Genomic DNA, 17,111 nt, shown 5'->3' on the forward strand with positions numbered 1-17,111 from the left:
CCTCCCCTTTGTCTCTCTTTCTCCGCTTTTTTTTTTTTTCTCTTTCCAAGGCGTTGCCTTGAGAAAAAAACATCTTCTTAAGTCAATACCATGTGCTAAATCTGCTTGTGCAAGCTTCTCTGCTCTCCCCAGGGAGGGAGGAGGGGATGGAGGGGAGGAGGAGGGGGGAGGAATCTTTACCAAGGCTCACCTAATAGTTAAACACTTCCTGTCTGTACCGGTTGGAATCCACTGAGGACTGTGGAGGAATAAACCCCCCACTGCTCGCTCCATTCTCCGCTCTTTTTCTCTCGTGTCCCACTTGTCTTCTCTCTGCGTGTTTTCCTTTTTCCGTCTCTTCAAAGAGCGAGTGTTGTTTTTGTGTAGTTACATTTGTCTGTCGTGGATATTGTTTGTTACATAGAATCGCAGAGTGTGTGTTCTATTGATACGCCTTTGTTAGTACACACAAATGATGCCGTTTAACATGATTCAAAAACAGCATATCCTTACAGCTGTAACACTTTATGTTACACGTGCACGTTTTCCTTTTTCACTTAATTATAGAAGAGCCGCAATCGCCTTTTTTATCTCAGAGAATCAAACATGAGAGATCAAGACGACGGCCTCTTATAGAGCCTCACTAGCTGCTCTCGCTTTGCACTCACATTGTTATGCTACACTGTAATGTATTCATTGTACAATCTTACATATAAAAGACTAGACAAATATGTATTTCTCAAACACATGATGATGAGGTTAAACTTGATATAACTCTCAGAACACACACACATGCAGTTTCAGCACCCTGGACAGCTCCTAAAGAAAAAGACACAATAAAACGAAGAAGTGAAAGTTAAAAAAAAAAAGGAAAGGGAGCAAAACTAAGGAAGAATAAAGTGTGTGTGTGTGTGTGTGTGTGTGTGTGTGTGTGTGCCTGCGGGGGTGCAGTATGTGTGCACATATGTACAAGCAGCTGTGGATGGGTTACAGTCTGCTGTTGCATTAATCTTGAGAGTCATCTTTCTGTGCGTCCCATCTCGATGCATGTACACATAGTCTGCTCAACTCTGTCTGCGAGACATTACGCTTGTATGATATTAAACGACTCACCGAATTACGCTGTGGAGACAAAGTAATGGGCTTTGGATAATGTTTAAAGACAATGTTATTTAAAGCGAATGAAATGTGCGGCGCTGGTGGCACAAGGAGGTGGTTTGGGGGATCAGCGGGCAGATTTCACTTAAAAAGTCTTGACGGAAAACAAATGAAATATTGCACCAGCTAAGATTATACTGATATTAAATATCTACATTTATGCAACTTGCAAGATGCGTTAATTAAGGATATGTCTTTATTACGTCGGCCAAAATGTATTTGTTAGTCTACTATATGTACTTTAAATGCTGATACAGTATGGAGTTCTGTAACTCGAGATGAGATTACAGCTCTGTTGAACTTGGGATAGCAATAAATATAGAAAGTTCTCAGATGTAACACTGATAAAATCTAAAATCTAAATAATCTAAATCTGAGCGTGTCTGATGAACTGTTATAGAGGATAAAATAACTTAAAAACAAAAACATGTGTGAATAAAAATAGAAGGAAGAAAAACATAATTTGCTGAATTGCTGATTTAGCAGCAGCAGCAGCTCGAGAGAGTCAGGATTTCACCAGCAGCCTGTTTGAGGATTTTTGCATAACTTTCATTTGCTTTTAACTTTCCCAGCGTTGTAAACCCTCTGCGTGTGTTTTCTGCCCTCGTGTTGCTGCTGCTGCTGCTGCTGATGAGAGACGATGAAGTGATGTGGCTGTTACTGCAGAAGGAGAGTCTGATCTCTCCATCCGAGCCGCCGACTTCAAAAGGCTCGGTGCCCTAAAATCATCAACATCTTGTACCGCAGCAGTTTTACCGCTTTTATCTGCTTTTAGATGAGGGCACTCACCTGAACACACACACACACACACACACACACACAGTTTTCTGTTGCTGTTGCACTACTGTACGTTTGTTGTATGCACTTTGTAATCCATTTGAACCGGCGGCTTTTTTCTGTGATCCTCTTCAAGACAGAAATGAAGCTAATGAGTTCAGCAACAGCCGAGAGAAGCAGCAGAGGTGGAGAGATGCTGCAGTGAGAGAGTAAGGAAGGAAGGAAAGAGAGAGAACACAATGAAATGAAAGAAAGACAGAAACAGATTGAAGAAACACTAAACGACCAAATGGACAAAAATGCGCAGATTGTTCTGCACTACAGAAGATTACAGATATTTCATCTCACAGCATATTCATATTATCTTACCTTAGTGTCTCTCTCTAATTCTATAGGAGAGAGATGCTGTTAAATATTTCAGCTTGAATAAAAATAAGTAATCATTGCTTGACATATTAATTAAACACATTTTTGCAGTTACATTTTTACATATTTGTCGATTGATTATTTTCAGAGTTCCATAAACAAAACATTTTTACAGCTACGCTTAATAACATAATTGGCCACGAACAAACATTTACAGGCTTTTGTGCACGTCTAACCTGCTGCAGTTTGTTGCATATCAGCCATGTCTCTTATAGCGATGCTTCACAAGTGCTTGTGACCTTGTATTGCCAAGCAACGTCTGTGTGATGGACATCTGAGTCCAAATCATTGCTCCAAAGCAAACACACAGGCAACTAGTGCTGCGTACCTCCAGAGAGGTGGGATAATATTTATTTACAAAAAAGTACACAAATGCATTTGCTCTTTGACTGAGACAGTTTGACTTTCTCTGATTGGATCGACAACATGGCACCATGCCGGTTGACTAGTCGACTAACAGGGTCTTAATTCATGTTTGTAACTTGGAGCAGGTAACTTCAGGGAGGCGTACAAAGACGGGAACTTTGTGTGTCCGTCTCTCAAACTCAAACCTCACTGTTAAAAAAAGATCCCTGCACGTTACACAAAACATTTCTACAACTACATTCACAAACACACAGATCAAATTTTTGCAAGCTCAAATAATTTTGATTCTTTGAATTTGATTTCATAACTTTGACCCCTCACCCCCGAGGTGTAAGAAGCTTAACTGAGGAATAATTTCTTCTTACCAGACGTTCACATCTAACTGACTCTCTGAGGGAGGAGCTGGAGCTTTTGATTACATGTTGAAAAAGTCAGGACGCAACAATTCATTTGCAACAATAGGTGCATCCTGAAGTAAATTCTCTGAATGAACACGATGAGAAAGCCTGGAAAGAAAATATACAACGTCCTCTACCAAAGCTCCTGAAACTCCTGAAACTTTTCATGTCGTGACCCAAGAAGGCTTTTCCTGAGGAGATAATCCAGGCGGGAGTTACACTTTCTACCACAACTTGGACGAGAAAACATGAATGCAAAAACTCAGCTCTAAAAAATGAAGGAAAAAAGACATAAAATGAGGGATCTATTTTCTGCTGACAGAACAGGAGGAAGGTGACTTGCCAAGATGTTTTCAGTGTTGCAGACCTCTTAAAGGTTTCTTTACACTCGTGCGTCAAGTCTAAAAACAGGTACAATTCTCTGTTAGAATATAAGAACAAATATAATATAATATTTAATGTAAGAATTATTTCCAAAATGTGTAAAGTAAGCATCCAGTGCTTTTGCAACTTTGCTGAAAGGCCATACAGCCTTGAATTCACAGAAACAAACAGCATATTGTGCTTTAAATAAGTGATGTGGACAGAATGTATTATTTAATAAGAAGTGAGATTAAGTTGCTTAAAGGAAAAAATGAATGTCTTTGCTAAACTTGCGTTAAAAGACATCCAGAAAAATACACAATTCCTCTGCTGTGGCGTAAGAGTGAATTCTTTATTGTTATTTTTTATATACGAAGGGATTCAAATATACCTGCAATATAAAACACTGTGTTGATCGAATAGCTTTATTATCGTGGTCTGTCTGGTTTTAAGAATAAACCCGTAATAAAACTCAGTTACAAGTTCTAACATCTTAATTAGTCAATTAAGGACAGCAAGTAAAGTGCTGTAAAATTAATGACCTCGGTAGATAGATATATTATAGGCACAAAGTAGGCACACGTTGCCTTGATTTAAGATATTTCAGACGTAGCTTTCACTTATTTGCAGTGATTAATTTCGGTAATTTTTTGGAGTCCAGCTTCGTTTCAAGTGACTTTTTCAATATTACAGAATGTGTGTAAGAGAGGCTTCTAAATCAGTGTTTCAGTCGCCTTAACAGAATCATAACAAACAGCTGATCACAGACGATGTAAAGGGCGAACAAAAATGCAGATAGTGAACACCTTGCAGATATTCTCCTGTCTGTGTCGATAGTGAACACACACAGATATGTCCTGCTGATAAAAAAAAGTCTTCTTTCTGTCTGTATCTCACCGTCTTTCCGTCCGTCTCCATCTCTTCCTCCGTCCTCTCCCTCGCTGCATCACATCCTTCCTAAGCCTTGATAAGCCCGTCTGTTCCGAGGCCAAGTTCACGCGGAACATGTTTTACATCTCTCAAAGTTAGAGCTGAATTGCTAATGTCATTCTTTCACCTGGTTTAAACACACGCTCGCATTCACACACACTTGTTCTCGCACACACGCGTCTCCATCAGACGGTGTGTTCTGCCTCTCATTAGCCTTCCTCACCCATGTCCCAATTTATAAAACAAGAACAATGTAATTGGACGGAGCGGAGGCCTTTGTTCTTCTCTCCTCTTCATCCTTCCTTCCTCTCCTGTCTTTATTTTGTGCTTCACTTTCATTCTTCACTCCCCTCTCCCTTTTCTGTCTCCTCTCCTCACCCTCCTTCTTCTCCTTCTCCTCCTCTGTCTGTATTCCCTCACTGTTGGATGAGGAAATATACATTTGACCTTGGAGTCGCTCCCTTATAAACAGCAGACAACTAATGATACCGCAGTTAGGATTACAGGGCTCAGTCTGCAATGAATTCTAATACGCTGCAAGTCAGACGGTGCTGGAAGTTTCCTTGTGCTCCATCTTACTTCCTGTTCAGTTTGATACATTGGTCTTGTTGTTACAATAAAAAAAACAACACCACCAAAGCTGTAAGAAAAACCTTGCAGGAAGCAGTCGTTAACAATAAAACCCGAAAAACTTCACTTCCTGAAAATAATAAATGGAAAATACAATAAAACAAAAACTCTCTCCATCTCTCTCTGTCTTTCTGTATCTCCTATTCCCTAAACAACGTATGTTTACTGGGAGCGTAAACAAACTAATATATTATTAGGATATCCACATTTAATCTGCCCTGAACAGATCGTCCGGTTCTCACTCCAAAGTCTGTCCAACTGTTTCAGTCGCCCAACATTTCAAAACAAGTCTCTGTGGGTCCCCTTCAAGCATTTCTGGACAATGTTGGCTGAAGTCAGGTGATGTAGAATAAAGAGCGTAAAAGTCTTCTTGGGGTGGCATTCAGGGTCAAACAAACAGACTTTCATCCTGGAGACATGCGGTTAAAAGTTTAAGAATTAGACTTAGTTATGAACATAAGTATGTAAGTAACGTTCGTCACATAATGCATGTACATTAGTTGCGTCAAATACAGTTCTTTAGTTACATAATACAGTACTAATATTAATACTTATGTGACAATTTATGTGAATTTATACTTATTTATTCCTAAACCATGATCTTTTTCATGTTTCTTGAAGTTGTTTTGTACTTTTGGGCCCTAAAATTAACTGTTACAATGTTTACTAAGCATTACTTGGGTTTCAGGTCCAAAAGTACGGTGGCTGACAAAAGCAAAAGCGTTTTCACAGCCCTAAAGATTTCCATGAGGAGAAACAGCCTGCAAATTCAGAAACGATGCTGGTTTAAAAAACGTGCAAAAGTCCAACACAAGTGCAACGCTGGAAACCCGCTGCATATGCTGCGAAAAAAAAGGCGCTGCAAAGATAGAAACATTGCAAAGGAAAAACAAAAAACAGAACATATGTGCAAATAAATGCTGCAATCCAGTCAACGCAACGGAAGCGCTCCAGGCCTGTAGGGGTCGCTCAGTGTTTTGGTCATTGCAGCACGTTGCGCCACCTTTCAAAGGTCGTACAATGTGAAATGTTTATCAGAAAACTTTATGATCATTTCTGCAACTGTAACCAGGTTACAAGTTAGTTTGAAAGCCTAACTAGCCGCTGCATACTTATTGTTGCTAACTTTACCGTGGAGCCCTGCACATGTCAAACTGACACAAGAGGAGAATCTTGATCATCATATTTTAAAGCTCAGGGCCACAGAATCGAGCATCACCGAGAGAGTTTGTAATTCACATACGTACAGCAAAGGTCAAGGGTCGACTCAAACGTTTACTTTTCTAATTTATCTTCTTTTATTGTTTTTTCTCCATTTTTTAAAATGACATGTTGGTCACATTCTGCTCTGCACACATCCTCATAATACCACTATCTGTTCTTCTTTTTACGTGCTTTTTTAAACATGTGTAGTATCTGACCTGAGATGTGAGCAACCTTAAACATGAATCTTTGCATTGTTTGTTGTGTATTCTTTGTCTGTTCTTACCGATGACAAGCTTTCATAAAATGTAGCAGAAAAAAAACAAAAGAAGCTTTTGTTGCTTTAAGTAAAGGTTAGAAAACTTGTCTGTGCTATAAAAAGGGAACCTCAGTGACAGAGAGGAACAACATGAGACATTAATTTAACAAAAGGAAAAAATAGAGAGGACACACGAAAGGATGGAGAGAGAGGAGGGACGGGGCTCAGAGAGGAGGATGAAGGAGGAGGTCACAGTTTGACACGCTCGAGGTTCCAGGTATCGTGTTAGCTAAAGGTCTCTGAGAAGCCGGACGCCTGTGCTGTTAAAGGTTATCGAGACGAGCCGGCTTGTTAGTGCGGCGGTGATATGACAGCATACAGTAGAAAGAGGGGTCAGGAGGTCACAGGGCACGACCCCGAGGCCTCCGGGGACGACCCTGCTGTCATTTGTTTAAGGTTACACACTTCTGCGAGGAGTCCTGGGGCTTTTTTTAACAGTGCTGATGGGAGGCGCGGGGTAATTACCCCCAGTATTTACCCCTGGATTCACTCAGCTGACTGACAGGCGGGTGAGGGGCTGCCTGACTCTGAGTTGATGTGTGTGTGTTTTTGTGGGAGCGAATGACACTGACCAACAGCTGAGTACATCTATCTGTAGAGCAGTGTTCATTTTAATGCTTGACATTTAAGTCGTTTGATCCGTGTTAGTTTATTGTTGAAGTCCAAACCAGCCCTGTAACGATGTCAGTCGGGCCTTATATAATTAATAAAGATGTATTGATATATAAAAAGTATTAAAAAAACCCCTACCTCTCCTCTGTGATTAAAAAGCTGCATTAACACATCTCACGTCTGACAGGAGATGCACACTTCTAAAAGGCCTGATCTGGAGCGCCAGTTCCTCCGTCACACACACACATTTATACACATTCACACGCCTGATAGATATTTACACACATGTCCCGGCCTAATCAAGCGTGTGTCTGTTCCTCCTCGTCCTTCCCCTCCTAATTAGCGTTAATTGTGTCCATTAGCACGGGAACAAGGTGTAAATTGAATCACAAGAGGAAGACAAATATTGATATTAATTGACAGAGATGTTTTTAGGAGCTGTTGTTCCCCCCGAAATGCCTCCACTAGGTTCTCATTAACCCTCATTTGCATAGATTATTCAGTGACAATTAGGTAATACGATGATTGCTAACCCGGCCTCGTCGCTGGCTGCTGCAGTGTGTGTGTGTGCGCGTGTGCGGTGTGTGTGCGGTGTAAAATAAAACCCTGCAAGCTGTCAGAATAGTGTAATAGAGACAGGTGGCTCAGTGGGACTTACTACTGAAAGTTTGTTACCGACCACACACACACACACACACACACACACAGACACAAGTGAGTACTCTAAGGGGAGCGGGTGTGGACGACCAGGAAAGAGTGTGTGTGTGTTCATGTGTGTGGAATCTGATAAGCCTGGTGGCACAGTTTTGGAGAGGCTTGTGGCTCAGCACTTTAGCCTTTCCTCACAACAGTGCAGAAGCCATCTCTCTGCTATTAGTGACAAGTGGAATATTTTTCAGGTATTTTTGCTTTATAAACTTCTTTTGCTATGAAACTATGATTAAAGAATAACGCACAAACTGAAATGTTCATCCTGTGATGGCGCATGCAAGTGCATGTGTTGGTGCAGGATGAGTCCAGAGCATATCGTTGTCATCGCTCACTGAATCAGAATTCCTTTATCTACCATTTCTGTTCCACTGCTCGGCTAGCTTTAGCTCATGCACGGGCAGTTTGTGAATGTAGGCAGGTAGACAGACAGAAAGGCAGGTAACCCAATCATTTAATTTCATCCAAAATAGGGATGCACGATATTGGAGTTTTTGCCAATACCCAATATGCCGATATTTTTGAACCTGTTTTGCGGATTGCCGACTTCGATACCGATATATTAGGCTCGTGTTTTTTCCACCTAACTGCAGAGAACATCAAGTCTCCCCTGTAGTGGAATTAATATCATGCCTACTCTTATTGTAGTGGCCCACTGGCAGATGCTGCAATAACATAACACAGTGCTTTTTAAAATGTACACATTCACTGGCAACATAAGAAAAGTACTTTAACTTAGGTGCTGTACAAAATGACATATTTATTTGTGCGTAATCCTGACAACAGCCACAACTAGGGCAAATTGTACCTATTGCACAGAACAAATACATAAAATGAAATCAACCTTGCTGTACCGCAGACGTCTTGTACCCTTCTTCACACTTGACAGAAGAGGTGTGGTGCAGGCAGTGCTCACGCCCAAGCTTTTTAAGGGAATCGAGCATTTAGGCATAATTAAAGCGTTGTTTATGGCGGAAGATATCAGCAGAAAAATTTTCAAGCCGTAATCTGCAGACACCGATAATATCGTGCATCGATAATCCAAAAAAATGATTCACCTCATAAGGGAGCTACATAAATGTCACTGGATCACCAAAGCCGTTTGACAGAGAACTGTCAGAGTTTGAGGTATTTCATTGAAAAAGTAAAAACTTTGACCTTGGCACCAAAAGAAAAGTGAGAGGATCACCACAGTCAACTCATGCTTCGAGGTCCATGCAGGAGTGTACAGTCTTTTTTAAAGATGCAAAAACTGAACTTGGTAGATGGTTCCCTAACCCCAGGATTGGATCCAAGAAAGGTTCTTGGAAGCAAACGATGAGGAAAAGGAGAATATTAGAGGAAAAATATTCCATATATTTCAGAGAGCCAGAGGGCTAAACATTGTGAAGCTGAAGTTGGTGGAATTCCAAAAGTGGCGTGCAAATATTCCCTGGTGAGAGTTGAGCTGTATACAGGATTGGAGAGCTTCCCCAAAGGGCTGTGCACCGTATGAAATCACATGCACAATCATATACAGGAGAACAACATAAAAACATGCAGCACACACGTCACAGTCAGTCATACTAAAGCCCAAGCCCCTGAATATTGTGCCTCACTCTTTTTTTTTTATTATTATGCTGGAGAATCGGATAAAGACCCAAAACAATCACAACAAAATCAGAACATGAACGGCTTATTAATTACACCAGTGTTAGTATGAGGAGGTGGGGCTTTAAATGCAAAGAATAAATAACTACATCATTGACATTAAAGAAAATGAAAGAAATGCTGCCATGCTTCTGTAGCAGATATTTCACCAAGGCTACACAACCTGTGTGTGAGTGTGTGTGAAGGGTTAATAACTGTGTGTTTTGGAGAGCGTGTGTTGGCCTGTATGCATCTTACGGTGTAAAGCCTTTATCATTAAAAAACAGTGTGATTAAGACCCCTCGGGTGAAAAGTTCACACTCACACACGCGCGCTGACATGCCGACCATGCAGCCAGAATGCTGTCCTCCAGCAGTGAGCGGGGCTACTCACAGCCATTTTCATTAATTCCGCGCCATTAATGAGCGAGAAAACGAAATGGAGAAGGAAAATATGGCTATCAATCGCTGGTGTTGTTGGCAGGTGTATAATGAAGTATCAGAGTCCAATTGAATTGGCCCTAATTACACCCGCCTGCAGATATTGCTTCATCTGTACCAGTCCTATCAATGTGTGTGAGTGTGTGTGTGTGAGAGGGTGTGTGTAAGCGCTACATGCACACTTTACACACTTGCTTGAATATGAACACACATAAAAACATGTGTTCGCCTTTGCACACACACACACGCACACACTCGGACTCACAGCCCCACTCTGTCATGCTTTGCTAACCAGTAGGAGGTCCTTGCCCTGCGTCTCCCCATACTTAATTAGAGGAGCAGCACTTAAGAGGAAATGAGATTATATTAATTGAATTCATCTGATAATATTAGGCCACCACTTCACTGGTGGTCTATCGCTGAGACAGATCTGACCGCAGTAACACAACAGAGAGACGGTGTGTGTCCGTGTGTGTGCACGGCAAAAAAAAAGACTTTAACGTTGTTAAATTTACTAATTTACTTTAAAATCTGTCAGCAGTCAAATAATTCTGCTGCCTGCCGCTTTATGAGATTGTTGCTCAGATTTTCTTACGTGTAGATGTGTGGAGATGTTAAGTGGTCAAAGAGAGGGAGAAATTTCATCTCTCCTCCCTCCTCTTCACCGTGAGTTCTTCCCTCCCTGCTGAGTTGTTCCTATACTGTGAAGATGTAAAGAGCCGAGCATTTGTGATGATCTAAAGGTTTAATTTCCTCACTACAGGGACTGTATGGATAAATAGATAGGCCGCCATAAAGGGACGGAGCTAAAGCAGGCATTTAAAGTTTAAAGGCAGGAGGCCGACCTTGTATCTGTTGGGGCTTTAATGCACAACGATATGTTGTTTGGTTTGAGGTGGTTTTAATAAAACGGGAAGAGCTCTAAGACTCTCCTGAAGTAGAAGCACATGAACCACTATCATTTTATGGCTATTTAAAAAAACAAACACATTTTATAAGTACTGCATTGACCTGCTGCTTCTTAGAAAATGCTGCTTATGGTGCAATGCACAAAATATCAGTTGCAGAAGTTGTTGTTTCAGAGAGGTGTTTGCGCCGCTGGTAACTACATTATTGAAGTCCAGTGTGTAGTCGTTTAACTGTTGGGTGTTCATTCATGTCAATGGGATGGAGAAGTTACTGGAAACTTAGAAAGGCAATAGACAACATGTATGCAGTACATTCACAGTTTCTTGTTAACATAGACTACATTATGACGCACGCTTACAAATACTCTAAGCATTGAAGAAACCATGTTTGTAGTTTTAAAAATGATTGTGGGGTTGTGATGTGACTGGATACACTGGATTTATGTTTATATTAAAGTGATCATCTCAAAGATTTTCATTTAAATAAATGTCTGTTAAGTCCCAATCTGTCGCCGAATGAGGTAACACAATGGTGATTGAGCCTATGGCCCACTGATGAAAGCCTTTGCATTTGCAGTATTACAGACTGGGTGTCTGTGGCGACTTTTGCGGAAAAAATCACAAGCGGCGCCCAGTTAGTGACACGTTTTCCATCAGCCAGCAGTGGTTGGTCTGCCAGAGAGGGTAGGCGGAGCTAAGCGGCTGCTTTTCCGCTCACTGCAAGTGTTGCGAGTAAACAGTAATCTACTATGGCTGAACAAACAAAGAAAAGATCCAAAGAGAAAGAAACAAACTCGATGCTCAGATGAAGGCAAACAGTCTGAAAAGGAAAGCGACCGTCAGCGAGGAAGAGTTACAACCGGAGCCAACCGTGGACGTCACACATGCACTGTCTGGATATCTGGGAAGTGTGCTCCCGCAGTTACCGTTTATCGCCATAGGTGGCGCCAGAGAGAACGAAACTGAGATCTTTGAGATTAACACTTTAAATAAACCATGTTGCTCGTTTTAATAATAAGCTGTGATGCAACTGGATATGGTGGTTCAGCAGCTTCATGAGATAATTCCATTTTATGCTTATATGATATTGATATGATATCATTTAGAAATGGTGTCATCATATAGTTTGCCCAGCAGAGCACTCTCAGCACATGTAGCAGAGCATCACAGCTGGGCAGATGGTGGGTAATGCTAAAATTAGTAGACAGTGTTAAAACAAACAAAAATAAATAATCTTTAATAAGAGTATTTGTTTAAGGAAGCAGCCTTGTTAGTACTTTTGCATCATCACATCGCCCCTGGCCACTGTGAGAAACAACTCTTAGTTTAGCGCACAATACAATTCAACAGCAGCACAAACTAGAGGCTCTTAATGAGACTAAAGCTGAATGAACATTATTAGCTTTATAATCGGTGGGTTATTGCAGGATTAGACTTTGAGCTTGGATGGACCTGATAAACCGTCTGCTGAGTCTGTTAAATCCAGCAAATACAATAAATGAAGACCACTGCAGCGGCGTGGCCCGAGATTAACTGAGAATACTTACAGACGTTTTGTAACTGAGAATAAAGATGATTAGCAGAAGGACGGAGAGAACGAAGCAGCTGAATAAAGCGAGTTACAAAACAATAGTGAAGGAGGAGGGAGTTAAAGGTCCACCTCCTCATTTCATGCTGGATAACCACTGCCCTTATTTTATGGATCCAATAGATTTGAAATGGGTTTTTGTTCTTCACCTTCCTAATGGATGGTGGACCGTGATCAATATCCATGGCTTGAAGGAGTGAGGGATTGCTATTATGCATCAATATGTCAGGCCAATAAAATTACTAAATTGGTTAGGGCGTGTTTGGTCGGTACCAAATCCAATTCCAGTCCCCGTGAACGTAGCCGAGCGTGATGAACTTGTCTACGCACTTTGCTGTAATTTACATTTGTGGTCTCTGAGATCCCGAGAGCATGAGGGCTGGATTTTAGCAGATCAATGGGATATTTGTTGTGATACCTTTTCCATTGTGGTTGTTTCCTTTAGCAGCTTTAGACTACAGTCATTTATTTGCATCGCAGACCCTTTGGAAGAAGACAGACGTGCATTTTCACATGTTCCACGTTTGAAATAAATGCCTTTTGCTCTGTTGCTGTCTCTCTTTCCGGCCTTTCCTCCCTTTGTGTTCAGACAGTCTGTTACTCCATAAAAACCCTCTTGTGATTCCGTCTCTGATCCTGTCACCTCTCACATCTCTCCATTCCCCTCCTCTGCCGTTTGTCAGGGTTCATCGTGTGTCATTTGTTCCCCGGCGCTGCAGCCTCCTCTCTCTGTTCTCCACCTCGTGGCTGCTCCCAGTGATGTGAGGAATGTGTTATGTTATCTCTCGTCTGAAGTGCGCTCTGGCTCGCTCTCCTTTCCCATGTTGTGACAGATGAATTATATATGTGAATTACAGCACAGAGAGATATGCTCTTTCAACTACTGGAGATATATCTGTTGATCTCTTTCTTTTTTCCAAGTATGTGTATGCATCGCCTCTCTTTCTTCAGTTAGATTCTCTCTCTCATGCCATGTGCTGCACTGCTCCATATGAAATCTGCCATGTTTTATGAGATCTATCAACATATATGGGCATATGAATTCTAACCAGTGCATAACTGTGCCACAACAGCGCTGAGTGACAAAACTCTTAGAACCATATAGAATATATTTCTCTTTATATGTATCTTAACATTTATAAAACTTTTTAGAAATGGCTCCTTTGTCCTGCATGTCCGATGTATTTGGTTGGGAAAGCCGGGAGCTTCCCAGTTCCCTCACAGCTGGCCATTGATGACCTCAATAGTTGCATCACTTTGGAGGCCAGAACCTAGCCTGGCAATATTCATACATTTCATGCATAAAAACGGTATCGTCAGCGTAACTTTAAGTGTGTTAATGTCTTGCCATGACATAGGTGACACATGAAGGAGGTTGCACGGTTGAAGCTTACTCTCTTTGCAAGTTCTTCTAAACACAAAGTCAAGGTGTACGAGGAGGTGACGTCAGTGCCTCGGTTGGAATTGCAGAGTCACACACTGGGGCTGCAATTGTTGGTTAAAGTGATAACCTTGAAGATTTCCATATAAATAACTGTTTGTTAAGTCACTATCTATCGCCGAATGAGGTAACAATGGTGATTGAGCCTGTGGCCCACTGATGAAAGCCTTTGCATTTGCAGTATCACAGACTGGGTCTCTGATGCGACTTTTGCGGAAAAAATCACAAGCAGCGCCCAGTTAGTGACGCGTTTTCCATCAGCCAGCAGTGGTTGGTCTGCCAGAGAGGGTAGGCGGAGCTAAGCGGCTGCTTTTCCGGTCTCTGCAAGTGTTGCGAGTAAACAGTAATCTACTATGGCTGAACAAACAGACAACAACCTGTAAGCCTGGCCAATCATTGAAGTCGGTGTTGGTTTCAGGAGGTTCCAGCAATGGTCGGACACAGCTTGTCCTAAAACAATCTGAAAGATGAAAGATGTGAAGGGAGCTGGTTGGGTCCAGCACTTCAGATGAAGCAGGTTGAGGCCTTAACACTCAGCCTACCTCCCCCCCACTATCACCAATGTGCAGAGGAAGTGCCCCTCAATCAAATGGGTCCCCATGGTGCTCCTAATGTTGATTTGATCTCTATTCATGACCTCCCAACCCCCCCAAAACACCCCTTTCTTTCAGTCCTGAATCAAAGGTCATGACCTCACCAGGGTCATGGGAAGGAGTGGGTGTGAGGTGGTGATGAAGAAGGGGTCAAAAGTCACAATGGCTGAGAGATGAACAAGGCACTCAAGGATTAAATCAAATGTTTTGTCTTTATGGGAAATAGATTATATGGAGGTCTTGTGAATGAATGCTGGGCGGGGGGGGTGAAGAGTAATTTTATTTCTTTTCATTTTCTCCACATCGCTCCTTTTTACACCTTTTCTCTTTCCAGACACATCTTCCCTGTGAATAAACCTCTTCATATCTCTCTCTCCTCTCCTGTCTGTCTGCCCATCGATTAAACCAAGAGAACATGATATTATTGTACCATTCAAGTGTGTGTTTGAGAGTGTGCATCCCCACATTGTGTCATAATGTGCGCAAAATTGATTCATGACTCTTTATCCGGCTGTCTAAATGCTGGGCTGACTGATGGGAAGTGTCACGCTCTCTCTCAGACACACCTCTCACACCTCATGATCGGACATATTTTTCAGCTCTTGCTTTGACGTGTGAGGGATGCCGGTTCGGTGAGTTACGCGCAGACGCAGGAACACATCTGCTGATGTTTTGTCGTTTCAGAACCTTTGACCCAGTGGTTTACGTTGTTGGTTGTTTGAGACTCAAATAAGTTAAAGTTATAACATCTGGCATAGGAACATTTGTAGTAGCAAGACTAAAAAGTGTTTACACTCTAGGAAAAACAATTAAAAATGTAAGCTCAGAGTGGTACAAGTGCAAAGATTTTTTAAGACCTAGCTAAGTAACCCCCCCAAGAACCCTCCCTCTTGCATTTTCCTTCCATTAGCTAGAAACACATCGGACAGGCCCTGCTGAATATGCAGGACCTGTCAACTATGCTATAGCCCCAAACATGACTTAGTGTGGCTCTCTGTAGCCTCTTAGTGTGTGTGTGTGTGTGTGTTTAGGTGTGTGTCCGGCCCATCCATTAACAGTGCTAGCAGCAGCAGTGTGTGCGTCTCATTCATAATAGATGCCCTGACCAGTACCTGAGATGTATATCATCCCCACCATAAAGGGGTCAGGGATTACACGCTGGGGGAGGAAGGGGAGGAAGGGGAGGAAGGGGAGCATGTGGAGCTGTGAAACATCTGATAAACATCAATATCGGATATCGAGGATCTGAAATCTAATCTGGTTCATGTGAAACCAGATTCGCTGTCAATAATCTGACATCTGAGTCTAACAGACTGTCTGATCTCTTTAGCAGCTGTTTCAAAGTACCCAATAGTGTCTGGTTAGGTCTGTTTTAAAGTACCCTTTAGCCTTAGGTCTGTGTTACGTAAGATATCCTTTAGAATCTGCTTTCCTCCTCTCTAACATATGGTTAGTTATGATGCTGTTGGTTCAAAAAATGTTCATCCCCATCACCATCCCAAGCAGACTATAGCTGTGTCCCGATCCAGGGACTGCATCATTCGAAGGCTGCTTTAGTTGCGGCCGACAAATGCGTCCTTTTCCCGGGCCACAAAGGATCCATCTGGCGCATCCTTCGCGGCCCAACTTATCCCAAGAATCATTGCACGGCAAATGAGATGGCGGACTCTTATGCGGTCAAGGAATACACTTTGAATGTTTTTGGTTTCAGCTCAGTCGAAAAAGTAGCGGTACACATGTTTAAAAAAAGGAAAGGGGCCTTGAACAGATTATCTTTAAAACAATAGTTTAAGTTATGTGACGTTAGTTATGCTAGCTAGTTAGCTTGCTAGCTACCTGTTGCTAGGCGACAGGAGCGGCGTTTGGTGGTGCAAGGGTAAGGGCGGGAACCAGTCTCATTTCAGTTCAGCTTTAACATCTACGCAGGCTATGAATGGAGCATGCTCCATGGACCGCCCCCTTCGAAGGATGCAGCCCCTGGATTGGGACACAGCTTATATTGGTCTTTGTATTATGTTACCTATACTTCCCACATGACAGGCAGCCAGAGCAGTTGCTCTGAGCGTCTAATAACACTGCAGCTAATTGAAAGCCCAGTGTGTCTAATAGAGTTCCTTGTGGTGTAGGAATGACAAGGTGGCTTTTATATGAATTATAGCACAATACATTTCATAGGTAAAAGTACAAACAGTGGATGAGACTGCCTGCTGATATAGGGGCCAGATACTTGGAGCAGGCCTGAAGCTTGTGGGTGGAGAGGTAAGACTGGTTAAAGTGACAGTGGTGATGCACTGATTCTTACAGAGAGCATTGGTAGCAGACAAGACTAAGCATACAAAATAAAGACTGCCTTATTACATGTAGGAGCATGACTCGAGCCATCTGAAGATTATTCATGCGTCTAGTTTAGAAGATGTAGAGCTAAAACTCCAGTCTGCACAGAGGGGGGGCTGGACGGGCTGAGTTGAAGGGGGTGGGGCAGTCTGTAATTGTGTAATTGCTGTGCAGTTTAGAGATGAACAGATGCCTCCCCTCCATTCCATTTTTTCACACCTCTATTTACTTTAATGGTCTCTTCTCAACATGTCCAAATCAATTACATGGACTGGCTGGGTACAACGGTCGCTGCATATGGCACTGTGA

The sequence above is a fragment of the Semicossyphus pulcher genome, unplaced genomic scaffold (assembly GCF_022749685.1).
Source record: "Semicossyphus pulcher isolate SPU_LCO1_2020_fin unplaced genomic scaffold, fSemPul1.0.p SCAF_16, whole genome shotgun sequence".
Taxonomy (NCBI): domain Eukaryota; kingdom Metazoa; phylum Chordata; class Actinopteri; order Labriformes; family Labridae; genus Semicossyphus; species Semicossyphus pulcher.